Below are 16,697 nucleotides of genomic sequence, written 5' to 3'. Positions count from 1 at the left end.
TGAAACACTTTCAGTCCATTAGAGCCACATAAATACAAGGCACAAAACAATAACAGGCTACAAATCAATACATTTGCACCGCCAGACCTAAATAAATATGATCCAATTGCTGACTCAAAAAAGCTCAGAATAGTCCAAAGTTTCAAGAGGAAAATGCTGGTGATGAAATAACAGTCGACTGCGCGCAAGAAACCCTGACCCTCTTGTCAGGTGGCACACTCAGTACAAGGTATTAGGAAGGTATTTATAAACAAGGAAGGCCGATTTTCTAAAAAAAAAGTAACGGAACAGTTAAAATTTACCCTGTTGTGAAGTGGGAATGGTTCAGCATGACTGTGGACACTATGCTGATAAATCGGGTTGTTAAGTGGAATGAGACACGTTCGGTTCAAACAGTCAACAGTGATTTCTTGTGAAGGAAGCATTAGGCCTAGCAGGAACTTTATAAATAATACACAATAAAATCATAGTCTTCAGCTTGGAAATCGGTACTAAGCATACAGACATAAACATACTCACTATAATCACACATGATTGGTATCGCTGCAAGGGAACCTCAGAAAGCCTAAAGGAAGAGACAAATCAGAAGGAATGACGACCTCTATTCATTTTGCCTTGTACGTCTTACATGCTTATGCTCTGCAGCCGGTTTTGTAATAAACAGCAGAGGATGCTTCAAATGATCATACTTCAAACACCTGGGAAAGCAAAACCAAGAAAAGAAGAGAGTGTTTTGTTCAATTTCAAATTATAAGCAATAAAATCCATTGGATTCAAGCCCCAAGTAGCAATTTAAAGTTCAAGTCATTTTATGCCATGATAGTCCTCTCTTGCTTAGAGTCATCGCTTTCTGCTCCTGACACAAATTAACATTTTATTGCCTCAACCATTAGCAATGGGCACAAGCAGAGGAAGGGATACACACATGAGTAAAGGGCAAAAGGCAAAGCAGGCACGAGAGGAATAGATCCTTGGGCAAGGCGGTACCGTCTGCTCCTACGTATGCCGTTCAAACTCATGTTTCTCCCCCTGCACGATACAAGTACCCTGATAAAGAGTAGATGTGGCCATATTTCACACTAATCAAAGCCTATAGGCACATTTCATAATAATTGGTGGATTTGGATTAAATAATTCCTGTATGAAACAATGGTGTTTTTTTCTTCTCTCATTTGACTCTTTGTTTCTATGAGAAAGGGAGGACTGAAAGGCCTGGGAATTTTTCCATCACTTTTGGAGTTCAGAGCCCAAAGATGGTGACCTGAGGCATCAGCCCCCTCCCTAGTGCAGTTGCCCCTACTCAAGTCTTCTTGTGGTGGAAAAAAAAAGAAAAGAAAAGATAAGATAAAACAAGATAAGGTAAAGCAAGAGAAGATAAACCAAGATAAAATAAAATAGAAAGTAAAATAAAATAAAATAAAATAAAATAAAATAAAATAAAATAAAATGAAATAAAATAAAACAAAACAAAACAAAAACAAAATAAAAGGGTTCCCCAGGGTGAAAATATTGGACTGCTCTAAGCATATTTATGCACGTAGCTCTACCATTGATGGGTTCTGGACCTACTCTTTTCTCCACAAAATATAAAGGTTTCCTCTGGCATACCCCCTCAAAAGTGATCGAAGTGATTCAGTTATTTTCAGCAAAATAAATAAAAGTCCCCAAGCTTTTTAATCTAGCGGGTACTCATTTACAGTAGTCATCAGATCTCATTCGTGCTAAAGCACAACACATTTATGTGCTTATTCAGCTGCCTTGAGAGGCAGGCAAATGCTGTTAAATCCATTTTATGGATGAGGACATAAAGATGCAAGCAGTCTAAATAGGGATTGAATTGAAGTTAGGAGCCAGCCTCAGAAGGTGATGTACAGCGTTTGGTCTCCACACTGCCTAATCCCAAAGACGTCTTAATTGAGTCATCACCTCCATGATGGACTCCAGAGCTCATTAAGCACTTTTTCATGCTGGGAGACTCACTGGGTGGAGCAGAAAGGCGCCTGTCTCCCACCTAAAGTGCAATCACACCTCTGGGATACACGGAAAACCACTCCAACTCTGCCCAGGATCTCAATAGAAAACATGGCTGGCACAGGGTGCTGTGCTGGTGCTGCCTCCTACTGCTAATTTCTGTTTCTTAAAGACCTCTGCAAAACGTGGGGAACCCAGAGACTAGACCCTACCTGGCCAGAAGAAGTTGAAATTCATATCATGCCCTTCAGAGGAGGACAAATAACAGGGCTGTGGCCAAAGCCCGGCGTGGTCATGTTGCGTTCCTGTGCCGAAGCTGGTTCAGAAAGCAACGCCAGTAGCTGCTAAACCTCAATGAATTCCTCATCCGAGGGCTTCAAAATGCACGGACCCCACATAGAATTTCATTGAAATCAGGGAGAACATGTGTACAAGTGTTAGTTAGTGTTGTTAGCGTTGTACAAGCTACAACAAGATTACAACCACTGCCTTTCTGCCTTCTCCTGGGAGAAAGAATTCAGATAAATTCAAAGATGACTGACGCCTTCATTCTTAATTTGCTGTATTTCCTTTTGCATGACTACACATAAGAAATGGATTGTCTGCAGTGAATTGTGTCTCTGAAAGATTCCCTGAGTGGCTACATCCTACAAAGATGCAGTTAAAGCATATTCTAAAATGATAGTCCAGACAAAGAGCATAACTATCACTGGTGCATACTGTAACCACTTTAGGAAAATTATCTGGTAGCATATAACTCAAGTTACATGACAGCATTTTGAAAAGGACAAGATAAAAGGTTAACTCATGAAAATCCATGACTAGCAGCCCTTTTTTGATTTCTCAGAGAAGTTTGCAGGCATTCTGGAGTCTGGCCCAGTGACTGGTTGTGAGTAGGTACTACCCTTTCTGCTAATCTTTATACACCACAGACTCTTCTAGACTAGTCTTATCCTCTAAATACAGTAGACTAAAGCTGACCCTATCTACCATAATTATAATTTGTCTTCTGTCACGAGCATGGCTGATGCCATCACAGCTTTAGGAAGTCCCACTGTGTATTCAGACAATTCAGATCACTGGATAGTGGCAATTCTCCAATTATTTTGGAAGGAGCAGTTCTGGATGCTCTATAATTAACATGTACATTACCCAAAAATAGTCATAGTGCATGCAAATTCTGCATTTCCTTGTACAACTATTCTCTAAATGAGATGCACTAAGATTTTGGCACTATGTCTATGATCTTTCTTCGTGGAGGAACTGTCCTAGTTCTAGTGAACCATTGTGACCACACTAGGACAATCCCCACTGTGACCCCACTGGGACAATCCCCACTGTGAACAATGAAGGGCACTGTCTTTAGTAGTAGAGCTCATCTTGATTTCAACGAAGCAGAGGTGTAGCAGCATGCCCAAACCATCCACACCGTTCTGCGGAGAACAACATATTACAATTCTGAGAAGTTCTTGATATTGTGGGAGGCCGCCCCTTTATTCATAGGATCTCGAATTCACTATCCCTCTCCTCTGCAACACAGAAGGTTATTAGAACAATTTCCCTTCTGTTCGTTTAATGAAACCACTCAGCAGGAATAGTTAATTAAAAATCCATCCTTTGAACTCTCAATTTGGAAAAAGAAAAGAATTCCAAGTAGTTTAGCTCTCTCAGGAAATGAGGCGAGATGAAAGGAGTACAGGCATGATATGGAAATGCATTGATAAAGGACCTGTGGGACAAATGAAGTCATCAGCCCAAAGAGAGGAGAAGAATCAATGAGCAAACTCCAGAGTGAAGATGATTTTGGCTCAGGTTTGAGACACCTTAAATGCTTCTAATCTTCAGAGGTTAGGCATTCAAAGCTAGCTGAAAGCCAGATCTTCTTCTAGGCCCCTCTTATCATTAGTCACTTCTGAGAATCCAGCCTTGTTCAGCTCTCTTCAGCCTGTACTTTCTTGTGGGCTTTGATTCTGTCATTTTAAGGCTGCGTGTTCCACCTGCAAGAATGCAACAGGTTGTTATGAACACCATTTGTCAGAAAGCTGACCGATTTTTCTGCACAAGAAAAGCATGGAGATAATAATTTTCAAACAGATTCTGGAAGTGACTCTATTCACAAAAGTCAAATCAAGCCTAGAAGCCCAAGATTAATGATATGATAACTGACAAAAAAATTCTTTCTACCCTTGCCAATGCAAGTAAGTAGAAAAATAGGCATAAAACTCTATATAATTTGTTAGATATTAAATGCTTTCTTAAACTTTGCAACTAATAAAGAGAAAAATAATGTAAAGAGAAGCAGAAACAGAAGGTTGTTAATGGGCTTATCTCCACAATTTCTGTTGGGAAGATTAAATTTAGCAATATTCTCCTTGTGAAATCACTTCCTTCCCTCACCAGTAATTTTCATAGCATGTATCCCCAGGTGTGGCTTTTTTTCTGATTAAAAAAGTGCTTGCTGACATTGGCCAATCTGTTGATCAATAGGTGTATCCTTAGTAGCTCTCGGTCATTACCCTCTTGTCTTGCACGGAAACTGAGGTTCCATCATTCAGCCATTCATTCTGATTCAAAGCAGCCCCAAATCTCAACTAATTTGCCTATGGATACGGAACAAACAGATCTAAAAAAGATGTGACCTTCATGTATCAAAACAGCTACCATCTGGAGACCATAAATGTTGTGATCCTACACGCTTCTGCACAAGCATGCAAATTGAAGTCAATTTTGGTAACTTGGGCATAATGAGGTTCAACGATGTTTTAGTAAGATCACTGTTAAAATCACAGGTTAAAAACTGGACACTGAGCCATCATCCCTATTCACCCTCTAAAAAGAATAAGTGGGGAAAAAAAATCTAGAAAAGTCAGTTTATATAATGATCTGTTCCCTTTCTATTTGATTCCCCCATTTATGATTTCTCAGGATCTGCGTTCAATGTCCCCAGTTCTTTGTCACAACGTGCCACATGTGTCCAGATGTCTGATGTTGCCTAGCAGTGCCTCCAACTCCTAGATACTGTGAGATGAACATTTGAATTAGCCCAGATACGCTCCCAAGAAGCGCTACACCATGAATAGCCTTAGGAATTCATTACGCACCCAACTTCGGAAAGCACGTACGCTCGTTCACATGCGGCTAACAGGATGACATCAAGCTGCACGCAGTGAGACCTGGGTCATCGCACCGTGTCCTGGTTCAGCAGCAAGCCCAGCCTCAGAAGTCCCCGCTCCCCGGCTGCTCGTTCTGCACGTCCCCTCCTGACCCCCGCGTCCGATACGCCTCACTTGTGCCACCACGATTGTTTGTGGAGCTGAGCCGTAACCTGGATTCCTGAAATGAACAGCCTGAAAATAGCTGTTAATAATAAACTCTTGTATCAACACAGCTGAGGGGTGATGAACTGCAAGAAGGTAGGTGGGAATTGGCCAGGGGGAAAATGCATCTTCGGCCAGCTTTGCTGCTGAAACCCGTTATCTCCCTGATTGCTCCTCTCAGTTACAGCAGGGGTGTTAGTGAAGTAGCATTGATGGGATATTAAGATATTAATATCCACATAGATATTAAGAAGCTGGTTCATGGGGACAGTTAAACCTTTTATTGCTGTTACTGCTGTGAATTTAAATAGCATATCACTTTCTGCTACGCTTTCTTATAGTACCTTTGAGGACGACAGGGAATTCGGTGCCAGATCAGCCTGGGATCTCGGTAGTCCAGTGCCTTGTTGTAAACGCTGGCCAGCAAGACATTCCAAAAGAAAGTCCGTACAGCTCAAAGCTGCAGTTACACACGACCCTGTCACCAGGGAAGTTTCTTACCGGCTTCAGTGGTCTGAAGGCGGCTTAAGATCACCCTGAACACCCTTGTCTTTGCAGAAGGGCTCATACCTAGGTTACTGTTTTAAAAGCATGGATTGTAACTGATACGAAGAATATAAATGATCAAAAATGCCAGATAAACTGTGATATTTCAGCTAATTTCAGATTTTGAAGCTTACGTATCTGCATTCCCATCATTTTAGTCTGAGAGCCACGGCTGTGGATGTGTTTGCATCCACATGTAACACCAGGGCTTAAAGAGCCGACAGTCCAAATAGACCACAGAAAGGAGAAGAAATTCACTTATCCTTATTTTACAGATAGAGATCTAAGAGAGAGAGAAATGAGGGACCTACCTCAGGTCATACAAAGAATCAACAGCAGGAATTGAACAAAGATTGCCTGAATCATGCCCAGTGCGCTAATATCTTGACCTTTATACCAAGGCATTTAAACTTCCATAGGAAAGCGTTATACAGATGGCTGAGGGAAAGCAGTGTACAATTAATTATGTTTTACCTGCCCTTTCTTTCCTTGTCCCCAGTTACCTCCTGGCCCCACAGCCTGAATCAGGAATTCTTGAAGAATTTTCTTCATTCAGGGAATCTGTACACAGAAGATAAATAGAAGCTGGAGGAAAAATGCCGAGATGATAGAGTAGGTGGAGGAGGTTTTCTATGCTACTAATGTATTTCAATATACTCCTCATCTGAGTTCTGGGCAGCTACTCTGAAGAAAGAGAGAAAAAGGCTGAATACTTGGCTTTTTCCTTTAGGTAACAACCGTGGTAGGTGCTAAAGCGAGAGTACCCCAGCTCTTTAAAGAATGGCTGATAAAGAAAGGGTTTTGTCAAAAAATAAGAGAAGAAAAACCCTCTGCTTTATTTCTTGCCCTGAAAACTTCCAGACATTCCCCAGTAGGCGCAAAGGACCTCAGGAGACATTGGCAGTGGTAACTGTAATAGTTGAGGGAGCCGGTGAGGATTTTTAAAAGGGTTTATGGGATTTAGGAGCATAAGTCCCACTGACAGGTATTACATTCCTTAGATTTGCCTGAAATGCCACACTGCAATTAACACCTGGAACAGCAGATTTTGTGCATTATCCTTCATAACTGCAGGTGATGTTGGATTAGATTTAATTTTTTATTACACAAAGAGATTTTTTTTACTTGTGCTGGGAACGCAATTCTGCGCTCTCAGCTCTTCAGAGTCACGGCCTCACGTTTCTAAGGGCTCTCGGGCACGGGGTAGCTGTGACTAAACCGTATACTCACCAGAAACTCCCACTTCCAGCCTTCCTTCGTAGTCTCTCTTCCTGGTGACGCCATCTCCCCAGTGTCTCCTCAAAAGACACTAAACTTAATAACAACTTATTTAGCCCTCAGTGCCAAGCACACTGAATTATGTTGGATGCTGCTCTTTGGTTTACAACTTTGTGCGAGGAAATTGAGCACTACTTTTAGCCTGCGCAATCTCTTTGTGCCCCCGCTTGTGTGGATGGAAACCAGGAGACATACACAGGCAACCACAAGTGACACTAGTTTGAATAGCTTCTTAAGAAGGTTTAGCCCTGGTACAAAGGCACACGTGCAAACTGTACTATCTGCTTCTTACATAAAGCACATTTGAGAAAAGAGAAACTGATTGTAACAGAAGAGTGGCTGCTCAGTCAGTGTCTTGCTCTTCACAGGGGGAGCCACGGCTCTTTCCTGCCAGCAGTTGTCTGTACACTGGAGAAAGCTTTGAGCGGCTACAATTCAGACACTGATCCCACTAATCCCACTAATCCCATGCCCCGATGTGCTCCATTAGCCTGTGAAAGGCAGATTTGGACTTTCGCAAGTGGTCGCACACTATGCTCCAGAGAGGTGGCTCATCCATTTCCCCAGACCCAACCGAAAGGGGAGCAGCGAGGCTGCAGCCAAAGGAGCTACACAGCGATTGCGCCAGCCTGTGAAGCAAGCTCCCTGGAGGTCCGTGGAAGCTGATCTCCTCTGTATCCGTGCACCAAAAGTCACCGTCAGTCTCTGTGGCAGCTCCTGGTTGTCATTGAAGAAACTTACTTCATGACACCGTTAAGAGCGGAGTGAGCCAGCACTGCCACTGCAGTAAGTACCTGCTGATGTACAGAAACTATCTATCTCCAGCCTTCACTTCAGTGCCACCAGTTTCAGCAACTGCTTTTACATGGAGATACGTACCCAGTGTGGACCAGGTACAGTGGCTGCAGTAGTGGAGTGAGAAAAACTATTTTTGTTTCTCTTTAGGCCCTCAGTTGGCACCGCTAAGCACAAGTATGTATCACCTTAGCCCACAAATGCTGCGAGCTTTCAATTAAAGATGGCAACATCTGGGTGGGAATAGTAAGTGAAAGAATCATTTAATCCTAAGGATACTTCTAGGTAGCTAAAAGAAGTGGAAAGATGCTGTGTGTGGATGCATGTGTATATGTCTAAGAAAAGGCATACTCTTCCTACTGATAAACTTTAAAATATGATTTACTCTGTGCAGGCAGCGGTCTCAGACATCAAAGCTTCAGACTCAGTGCAGTGTCAAAGAACCATGAAGCTTTAAAACTCGACCAAGCATCAACACCAAGCTAAGGCAGAAGCTTTTACTCTTGAGACCGCTGACTGAATGGATTAGATTAAAAAAAAACAACCCACAACTCTCTAAAACTGCAGGTAGAAAAATAAATGACTAAATGTAAGTTTGCTCAAGTACGTCTTTATTTATCCTGCTGAACTCTACACCTCAGTATTTAAACTCACGGCATTTTAAATTGAGGCTAAAACCAGCTGTATATGCACTAGTGAATGAACTAATGACAACAAATCCAACCTCCAACAGAGGACAGAAAGTTTTGCTTTTAGTCTGAGGAACAAAACAAAGACCAAGACTAACAGTGTATTAGGTATCTTCTCTCGTGCTCTAGGGGGAGTTGGCCTAGAGCCACGCAGCAAGGTACGGCTCACTCTTTCGTGCATGCGTTTCTACAGAACCGTTGGTGATCCACCCAAGGCTATCGTAGCAAATGTGTGTCCAGGACTGGATCCACTGGCTGGGCAGAGAGGGAACGTGTTCTGCTGCGAGCACTGTGCTAGATCCTGGTGCCCAAGGACTACGGACTGCTCAGACCCTCCTGTCTGTATAGTAGAGCCATGTCTAAAACTACTGTGGTGCCAAAAGGTGGGGCCTCCTTGTGCCAAGCTCTGAATGTGGCTGGAAAAAGCTCATTCAGCGAGGACGATAAGCAGGCAAGATACATAAACAGGGGAAAAAAAAACCCTGACGTGTTATCATTTCACTTTTATACATCAATAATAAAACATGGCACGGCTCCTCAGAAAGTTATTTAAGGCCTTTGCCTTAATTTCCGTGGGAGTTACACACTGCAGTGACTCACAGAAACCATGCCAGATACTCACCCAAGCCTTTCATACAGTCTGTGAAAGAGATGGGAAATGACTACAAAGCCCTCTTGTAGGTGTTACAATCATGTGTATCCTCTTTGGAGCCGTGTGGTTTCATCCTTAGATTTCGCCACCAAGTGAACACTTGAAGAAGACACGACCGGGGAAGCTCAGTTCAATGTTTTGAACCCCTACTCCTAATGCTCCTGTTGAAAAGGGAGTGAAGTTGGTTTTATTTGGATGCCACACAGTTGTGTGAGCGGGTGACTGAACTGCTAATGGGGGACATTGCCTCACTTCAACAGCACACACAGATTTACAAAGGGCCCGCACCAGCTGGTGGGCTGCAGCTGAAATGATGGTTGGCATTAATGCTGCTTGCACAGCTTATCTACAAGTCTACTTTAAGAGGGTTTCCTTCTTTGGGCTAGGATTGGGCTCCCCGTATTGTGCACAGAAAAGGATTGCCTCCTTCCCACCAAGATTTTACAGACTGATTTCACGTGAAGGGAGGCTGCTTTCTCTTTCCCGCAGTTTCTTTCCCCTCTCCATGCGCGCACAGGTAGCAACCAGCCTCTCTCTGTGTACCTTCGCGGCAAATTTGCACACTTCAGAGCTGCTCACCTCCGGCCTGCCTAGGGCAAATTGGCCAAAGGAAAAAAAAGAAAAAAAAAAGGCAAATACCACCACCACCAGCAATGACAACAACAACAACAACAATTGACTTCCTACAATACAAAAGGAACCTGAATCTCTTCCTGTTGGTATGTAAGCCCTGCTGCTGACAAAGAACAAGATGGCAGGGAAAACAAAGAGAAAGGTAAGCGATTGGATGAAGATTGCAGGTAGGAGGCTGGCAGCCTGCAAAACTCCATCTCTTCTGCCACTTATTAGCACTCAGGCCATTTAAGAAGCACTGCATTGTTATTTCTGTATCGGGGCAGCAAACCAAGTTTAGTGACATGGAACTAGTTGTCAATAGGCCTACAGACCTGCAGGAGGACTTTAATTGGGTAAGAACATATGTCAGGAGAGGGTGGAGGCTGGGTTCTTTTTATTAGCAAAAGATGTTACTAGGCATGGTAGCTTTTGAGAAGGAAAAACTTTTATTCCTTTTTCTCTTTTATCATAAAAACCTACTAAACCACAAACCGTTCAGCTTTGCAATGAAAGAGTGCCTTTTGTGTCATTTATGTTACCCTACTGCGCTCTTATTATTAACAGTTTTATGCTTAAGAACAGCACTTGGAAAAACACGTTCTTAAGAGCTTGAAAACACTCCCTGCAAAGCTTTCTTCCTTTGCTCCCACCCCAGAATCCCAGTCAACAAGTGGATTTTGTATTTAGGCTCCCCCCTCCACCCACCCAGTCTCTTTTGTGAAATATTAATTCCTCCTCAAGTTCCAAAAAACAGCTATTGAAAAACTGCTTGAGACAATTCTCTCCCTCTGGGAAATGCCGTCCAAGACCCCTAGGGTGTCTGGAGAGCAGGAAGGTTAGGGGGTGAGAGGTAGGAAAAGCTATTGCCCTTTATGAAGGAATGATGAATCTGAGAGACAGTCAAGAAAAACCTGTCAGGACACGCAAATTTGCCTCCCTACACTGAAGCCTCTTGTCTTTGAGAAAGGTGGGGGAAATATGGCAATCCTAACTCTCCGTCAGGAAGAGAGGAGCTTGCCTGAGCACGCTATTTGTGTGCTGTTTGTGTTCACAGGTCCCGCGCAGCTGAGGAATGATAAGTTATCACAGGCTCTAGACTAGAAACTAGAGCAGACATATTTTGACCTTCAGCCCTCTATACGCTTCAGTAAGCATCCCTTCTTTGCCTTTTTTCACCCTAAGTTCAATTATTTTCATCAGTGAAAAGTGCTGGTCTATCTGAGCATCGTAGGAGATCTACCCTACCAAATTTGGGAGATCCACCCTAACCCAAGACATAGTGGGAGAAGGGTCAGGACTGACAAGTGATGATCTCTAGCTATCTAAGGCACAAGCAATAACGGTGGAAAGGTTTCCACTGCCGTCCTACAAAGTACTCATGAACGCAATCATTTTACGCATCTGTGCTGGTTCAAGTATTGCTGCACGCCAGCCAGGTGCCAGCTTTCTGTGGCAGAGAGGAAGCCTGAAAAAGGACTAGAGGAAGGACTAGAGGACTGTGTAGTTTCCGTGGGTTTTTTTCAGAGTACAGACAGGGAAGTCAGATGCTTCCAGTGCCACTTGAAATGCTGAGGAACAGTGGGTCTTGTTATGGTCTCCTCAGAGACTTGACTGAGTCTCCAGCCTGACAGAAATTAATGCAAGAATCTTAAAGTAAGACGAGCTAAGACGACTGCAATGAAAACACAGAATGAGCAGGCGACTGATGTTTTGGGGATCTTTCTTTTGATACTGTCCATCTCTCACAGAGAGTCTCACAGTAAATGTTTCTCAATTTCCCAGACGTACAGTCGTTTCCCCTGAGTGTGTCTTTCCAGAGACTCAGATAATACAAGCTCCCACGTATCTCTGGGTAACGTTTTGCCCTTTTTAGAAAGGACTTTGGACACACGGCTCTGAAGTTAAAATTGCATGCAACTGATCAATGTTCATGGTTAAATATAATCAAATAAGACATTTCTCCTCTGATTAATTTCAAGTGCGTTGTCAAAGGTGGTACAGAAAATATCAAATCCACATAGCCAGGCAAAAGAGGCAGCACAATGTCTCTGTACTTTTCAGCTGTCTGGTTTGATGACAGCGTAAGGATTGCTCCACTCTCGGCAGGGAGGAGCACAGCTCACACACACACAAAAAAAGAGAAGGTGGTATTCTTCATGGTTCACCAATAGGGGACAGCCTTTCGCATATTTGTCAGATTAACATATTCTCGGATGGCATTTCCCGGAGGGAATAAAGTGTCTCAAGTTGTTTTTCAAGCTCCTGTGCACTGTCTGAACAGATAGTTATGAAATTGCATTGCTAATGCTTACAGTGGAGAGGCTTTCTATTATATGCTACAGTGAAAACATTCAAGACATACCTACACGTACTCACTGTCTTCAAAGGTACAGAACAGCTTGCTCTGTCCTGAGCAGAATGCCATGCTCTTAAATGATGGGGCAGCAACCAGAGAACATTTCGTGTGATGGAGGAGCCAAATGTCATTGTGAAAGCACATGCCAGCTCACCTCAGCCGAACTGGTTATGGTGCACTCTACTTACAGCACATCAGCAATAGATCTGCTCTGTCTCTTCTGGGAATTTTCAAATTCCCATCTCTGTCCCTCTCACAGCGCTTTTTCACCGTCTCCTTCCTTCTTGGCCCAGATGTCACTTCCCAGCCTTTTGCCAAGTATTGTAGATCTGCGCCCAGAGAAACAGACACATTTTAGTCTCTCCAAACCCACCCCCCTCTCCCCCTGCTGTTTCCCCCCTTCTTCCCAAGAGGAGGAAAATACTCCAGAGAAAAAAAGATTCTAAGGTGGTGATCTTAAATATGGGTACATGGGTTTGACAGCTTTGATCTGTCCCAAACTCAGAAGCTAATAGGGTTACAAATGTACGCTATTTGCCAGACCAAGCTACTCAAAGGCAAATTTCTCCTTTTCCCTTCCTCCAGCCATGTAGATATGCCCAAAGTTACTGTTTGTCATTCCTGGGTAAGATGGCTTTTCATTACAGCCATCCGTTTCTATTTCTAAGGTCACGGTTTGTTCTGTCTGGGAGCCGCTTATAGGCTCAAGGTGAATTTAAAGGGACAAGGCTTATTGCTTCAGTTTAGTATATATTTTTATGAAACCTGTATGTCAGTAACAGTTGTTGCTTTGACTGATTAGCCAGTCTCTAAGTACAATGATTAAATATGAATACCATGGGGTATTTATTCAGACTTAATCTCCCGCTCTCAATCCTCAAGACGTTATCTGCAGAGAGTTGCTAATGCAGAAAATGCTGCTGCTATCATCCAGATAGCAATCTGAGCTATCCCGTGTAAAATTTGATGGATATACTTTCTAACAATGGGGTGGGAGGCGGGCAGAAGGCAGGGTTTCCAAAGAGCAGGTTTGAAACTCAGTGCATCAGAGTTGTCAGCTAACTGTGTATCGGATTTACTAACAAGCCTTACCGGGGCAGGGATTTCTAATTTATCACTGTCTCACACTGGAAAGAATGCTTAAAATACATGGACTGGGCTATTTTAGGTAAGACCTGCAAATTAATCTCCATCTTGTTCCATTCCCCGGATCTTTACAGTGAAAACACCTGCAATGACTGTAGTTGATAAAAGGCTGCCTGCTTCAGATCCGCAAATAGCAAATAGTATAACACCCACTGCAAGGGGAAAAAAAGGCATGTAAGTTAATATCCTGCTCCTGTAGTTCAAATCTGCCTTAATTTCATAATGAAAAAATACCCTGTATTTTGAATAATAAGTATCCACATCCACGATAGGTGATCCACTCCATTTTTCAACATAGTTCAGTTCATTTCTCAGACAGGCTAAAATCTGCTCAGGTCTCTTTGTTTGCCTGGAGACTTCTTACAGCAGGGCCAAAAACGTTACCCAGAAAACATCCTCTGGCCAGAAGTGTTGTCCCATCTGTGACGAGCTGGTTTCATGGCTCCTCACTGACTCTCCTTCGTCAGAAACCTGGGGCTGGCTAATGCACATTTAGGGTTCTTCAGACACTTGCTTCATTCCAGCCCCCAGACCCATTCATCAGGAATATGTACCTTTTCTGCACTGATGGAAGAGCAGAAAAGATGGTCTCCAAACACCCAAAATGCCTTAAAGTTATCCTCCACTTCTTCCCCCGAACGTATTGGATGAGGCTCAGGCTCTAAGTACAGCACGAGTGCCAGGTCTCCTGTTCCTTCTCACTGCATTTCATCAGCGGAGTGTTTGATCCGTTGTTGAGTGATTGAAGGCGGAAACAGTGTGGTCACCCTCGTGTTATTTAACGCTGTTTTTCCTCAGCTTAGCAATTAGCACAGCCACTGAGCTGTTTTACAGGAGGTGTTGCTATGCTGAATTGTTCTACAGCTGCACAGGATCAAAGAGTCACAAAGGGAGCCCGGTGCGTAGATCTGCCACATGTTCCTTTAACTCGGCTTTGGTTGATGTTAATAGTTCTGACTGTGGTCATTAACTCTCTTTCTCTCTAAGATTTTTTATTTCTTGCAACATGTCTGAGAGCTTTGTTCTGGACTAGCAAGCCATGACAGTGAGCCAGGGAAGATGAGACTGATGGAATATAGCCAGGGCTGTGGCACTGTCCTGCAGAAGTATTTTACCCAAGAAAGGAAAGAGCTCTCAGTGTCTCACTTATCGTTATTGTAGTGTACTTAAGAGCCACTAAGGATATGTTATCTGCTTTCAAAAAATCTAAATATGACTACATAGCTAATGAGCCTTAAGAACTGTAGTTTTATGGGTATATCCTAGGGAAGCATTAGCGGAATAGACCCAATAAGGAGAAAACAAGTCAAAACTGAAATTCAGCTGAGAAAAGCAACACAAATGTCCCCCTTCCTCCCAGAAAAATTATGGCCATACTTGTTCCCATATTTTCTCAGCTTTAAAGCTTCCTCCTGTAGTAAAGGTTTTGCATCAATAGCTCTGGCTCAAATTGCTGTAAACTTTCAAAGCCAACAATTATAAATACGACATTCCAATGGCTTTGGTGAAAGGGATGCCTGGCTGCTTGTCTCTCTAGTCTCTTGGAAGTAGGGCTCCAAGACATAGCACCCTGTGTAGTCTATGGCAAAAGGCAAGGGGGAGCAGAATGCAGCGCTGAAGGTAGAGAAAGGGGAAGGAAAAGAAAATAGTGACTACAGTTACAAAAAGGACAAGGAAAGTGGGAGAGGGATGGTTTGACAGCACCAGCGCACAGGGAAGATAAAGAAAACATACTAAAGTTGGGTAAGATAATACAGAGCAGATAGTATGTGAGTACAGCCACCACTTTAGTTGTTTTATTCTGTCAGCATAACAATGAATATTTATTTTACCCATGGAAATGGCACTATGGAGATTTTACAGAATTCTGGGCCTTCCTCAATTAACCCCATAAGGAAATATCCATTCCAATAGCAGCTTCAAAGGTATGGCTTTTCCACTCTATTAAACTCTATTAAGCTTGTACCGGTCATAAAACTGTAAACATGACAACCTGATTATCATTCATTTTATCTTTCTCCTTCCTGTGTCTTCACCAAAGTCTACAGCCACTATTCCTTTCCTCTCGTGTTCTGCCACTTGACATGAGAAGCTTTGCTCTCTTACTTCAAGGTCTGATTTATTTTTTAAAGACACTCCATTGTCCTAAACACCTTGATAAGATTGGGAAGCCCAAAGCCTATGGCTGGGACTCAAAGACAGAAGGTATCTCCTTGCAGTCTGTAGTCTCATGCTGCGCGTGAGACCTTTCTCTCACAAAAAGTACTCCATTTCCTTAAATCCGAACAGCAATGCAGACAAAAAAGGGTTGAAGGTTTTCTGGGAATAGTGTAAAACTTTCCCAGCAATGAGGCACAGTGTAAATCAGAAATTTTAGGAATAAATATTCTTTGGTTGAGGAAAGTGATTCTTGCTACTGCTGCATACCACTATTTCTCCTGCAGATGATGTTAACGGTGAGCCTCATCCCTTCCTTGGGGATAACTTGTCACGGAGGATGTGGATCTGGATCCTATCATTTTTCCTCACTCTAAGGACAGATGTTTGCTCTGACTGGCACATCTAAAAAATGAATTATTTTTCTCTCTGCTGAGATAGATATACTCCCTAGATAAATTTGAGCATGACCAACAGATATCTTCTTTAGAAGATTGACACAGAACTTGAAAAATGATGCACATGTCCCCTGGCAGGAACGTCCTCTCTGCAAAGCAGTGACATAGAACAGGAAACAAATGATCTATATTCCCTGCCCATTCCATCATTTTATCCTGGGCTCTACACCTTTATCAAGGCAATCATAAGATGAAGGCTTGAGACAAAGTAAAAACATGGTATATTGCCAAATAGTTTCTAATAGTATTTTTGGCTTCTCCATTGTTCATTATTCTTTAGGAGGAACTTTTTTCCTTGGCAACTAGATGCTGAGTGTTACTTCCACACTGTGCAGGGAATTAAGACTTCTGTTTGTAACCTCTTCTTACCTCTGCAGCTCAGGGAAAGGTGCATATTTAGCAGAAGCATCAGAGGAAGACTAAAAGTGGTCCAAATCCTGCTGTGCTACCTGCGAGCCAGGAGAGCTTGCCAGAGCCCCACTGCCTGCCCGGGTTCTGCTCCTGAAGAGAAGTAATCAATCAGCTGTGGTAGGAACGACCCCAGGGGCTCCTCCACAGTCACCAGCCTCCACCAAAGAGAAGGTGGCCAAGATGTTACACGGGAAATGTCACTGCAGCCATTCAAGCTCCAACACCTCCTTCTGGCCTGGAATAGAACAGTCTCCCCCTCGCACCACTAAATGAAGGAAGGAGAGTTAATGAATGAAATCTAAAACA

The 16,697-nt window shown here is 43.0% G+C and overlaps 1 long non-coding RNA gene across 2 annotated transcripts in view; it reads right to left on the bottom strand.

Moving 5' to 3' along the window:
- LOC128911577 (uncharacterized) overlaps positions 1 to 16,697 on the bottom strand; it is a 53,622-nt gene that overhangs the window by 12,642 nt on the left and 24,283 nt on the right. For both annotated transcript variants that reach the window (XR_008467119.1, XR_008467118.1), the window contains exons 2-7: positions 12,408 to 12,548; positions 9,219 to 9,409; positions 6,309 to 6,395; positions 5,073 to 5,318; positions 3,701 to 3,968; positions 520 to 698 (exon numbers count right to left, since the gene is read on the bottom strand). This is a non-coding gene — a long non-coding RNA (uncharacterized LOC128911577). The remainder of the gene's footprint in view (positions 1 to 519; positions 699 to 3,700; positions 3,969 to 5,072; positions 5,319 to 6,308; positions 6,396 to 9,218; positions 9,410 to 12,407; positions 12,549 to 16,697) is intronic.

This window comes from Rissa tridactyla, chromosome 6 (genome assembly GCF_028500815.1).
Source record: "Rissa tridactyla isolate bRisTri1 chromosome 6, bRisTri1.patW.cur.20221130, whole genome shotgun sequence".
NCBI classification, from domain to species: Eukaryota; Metazoa; Chordata; class Aves; order Charadriiformes; family Laridae; genus Rissa; species Rissa tridactyla.
This window is presented reverse-complemented; position numbering and strand designations above follow the sequence as displayed.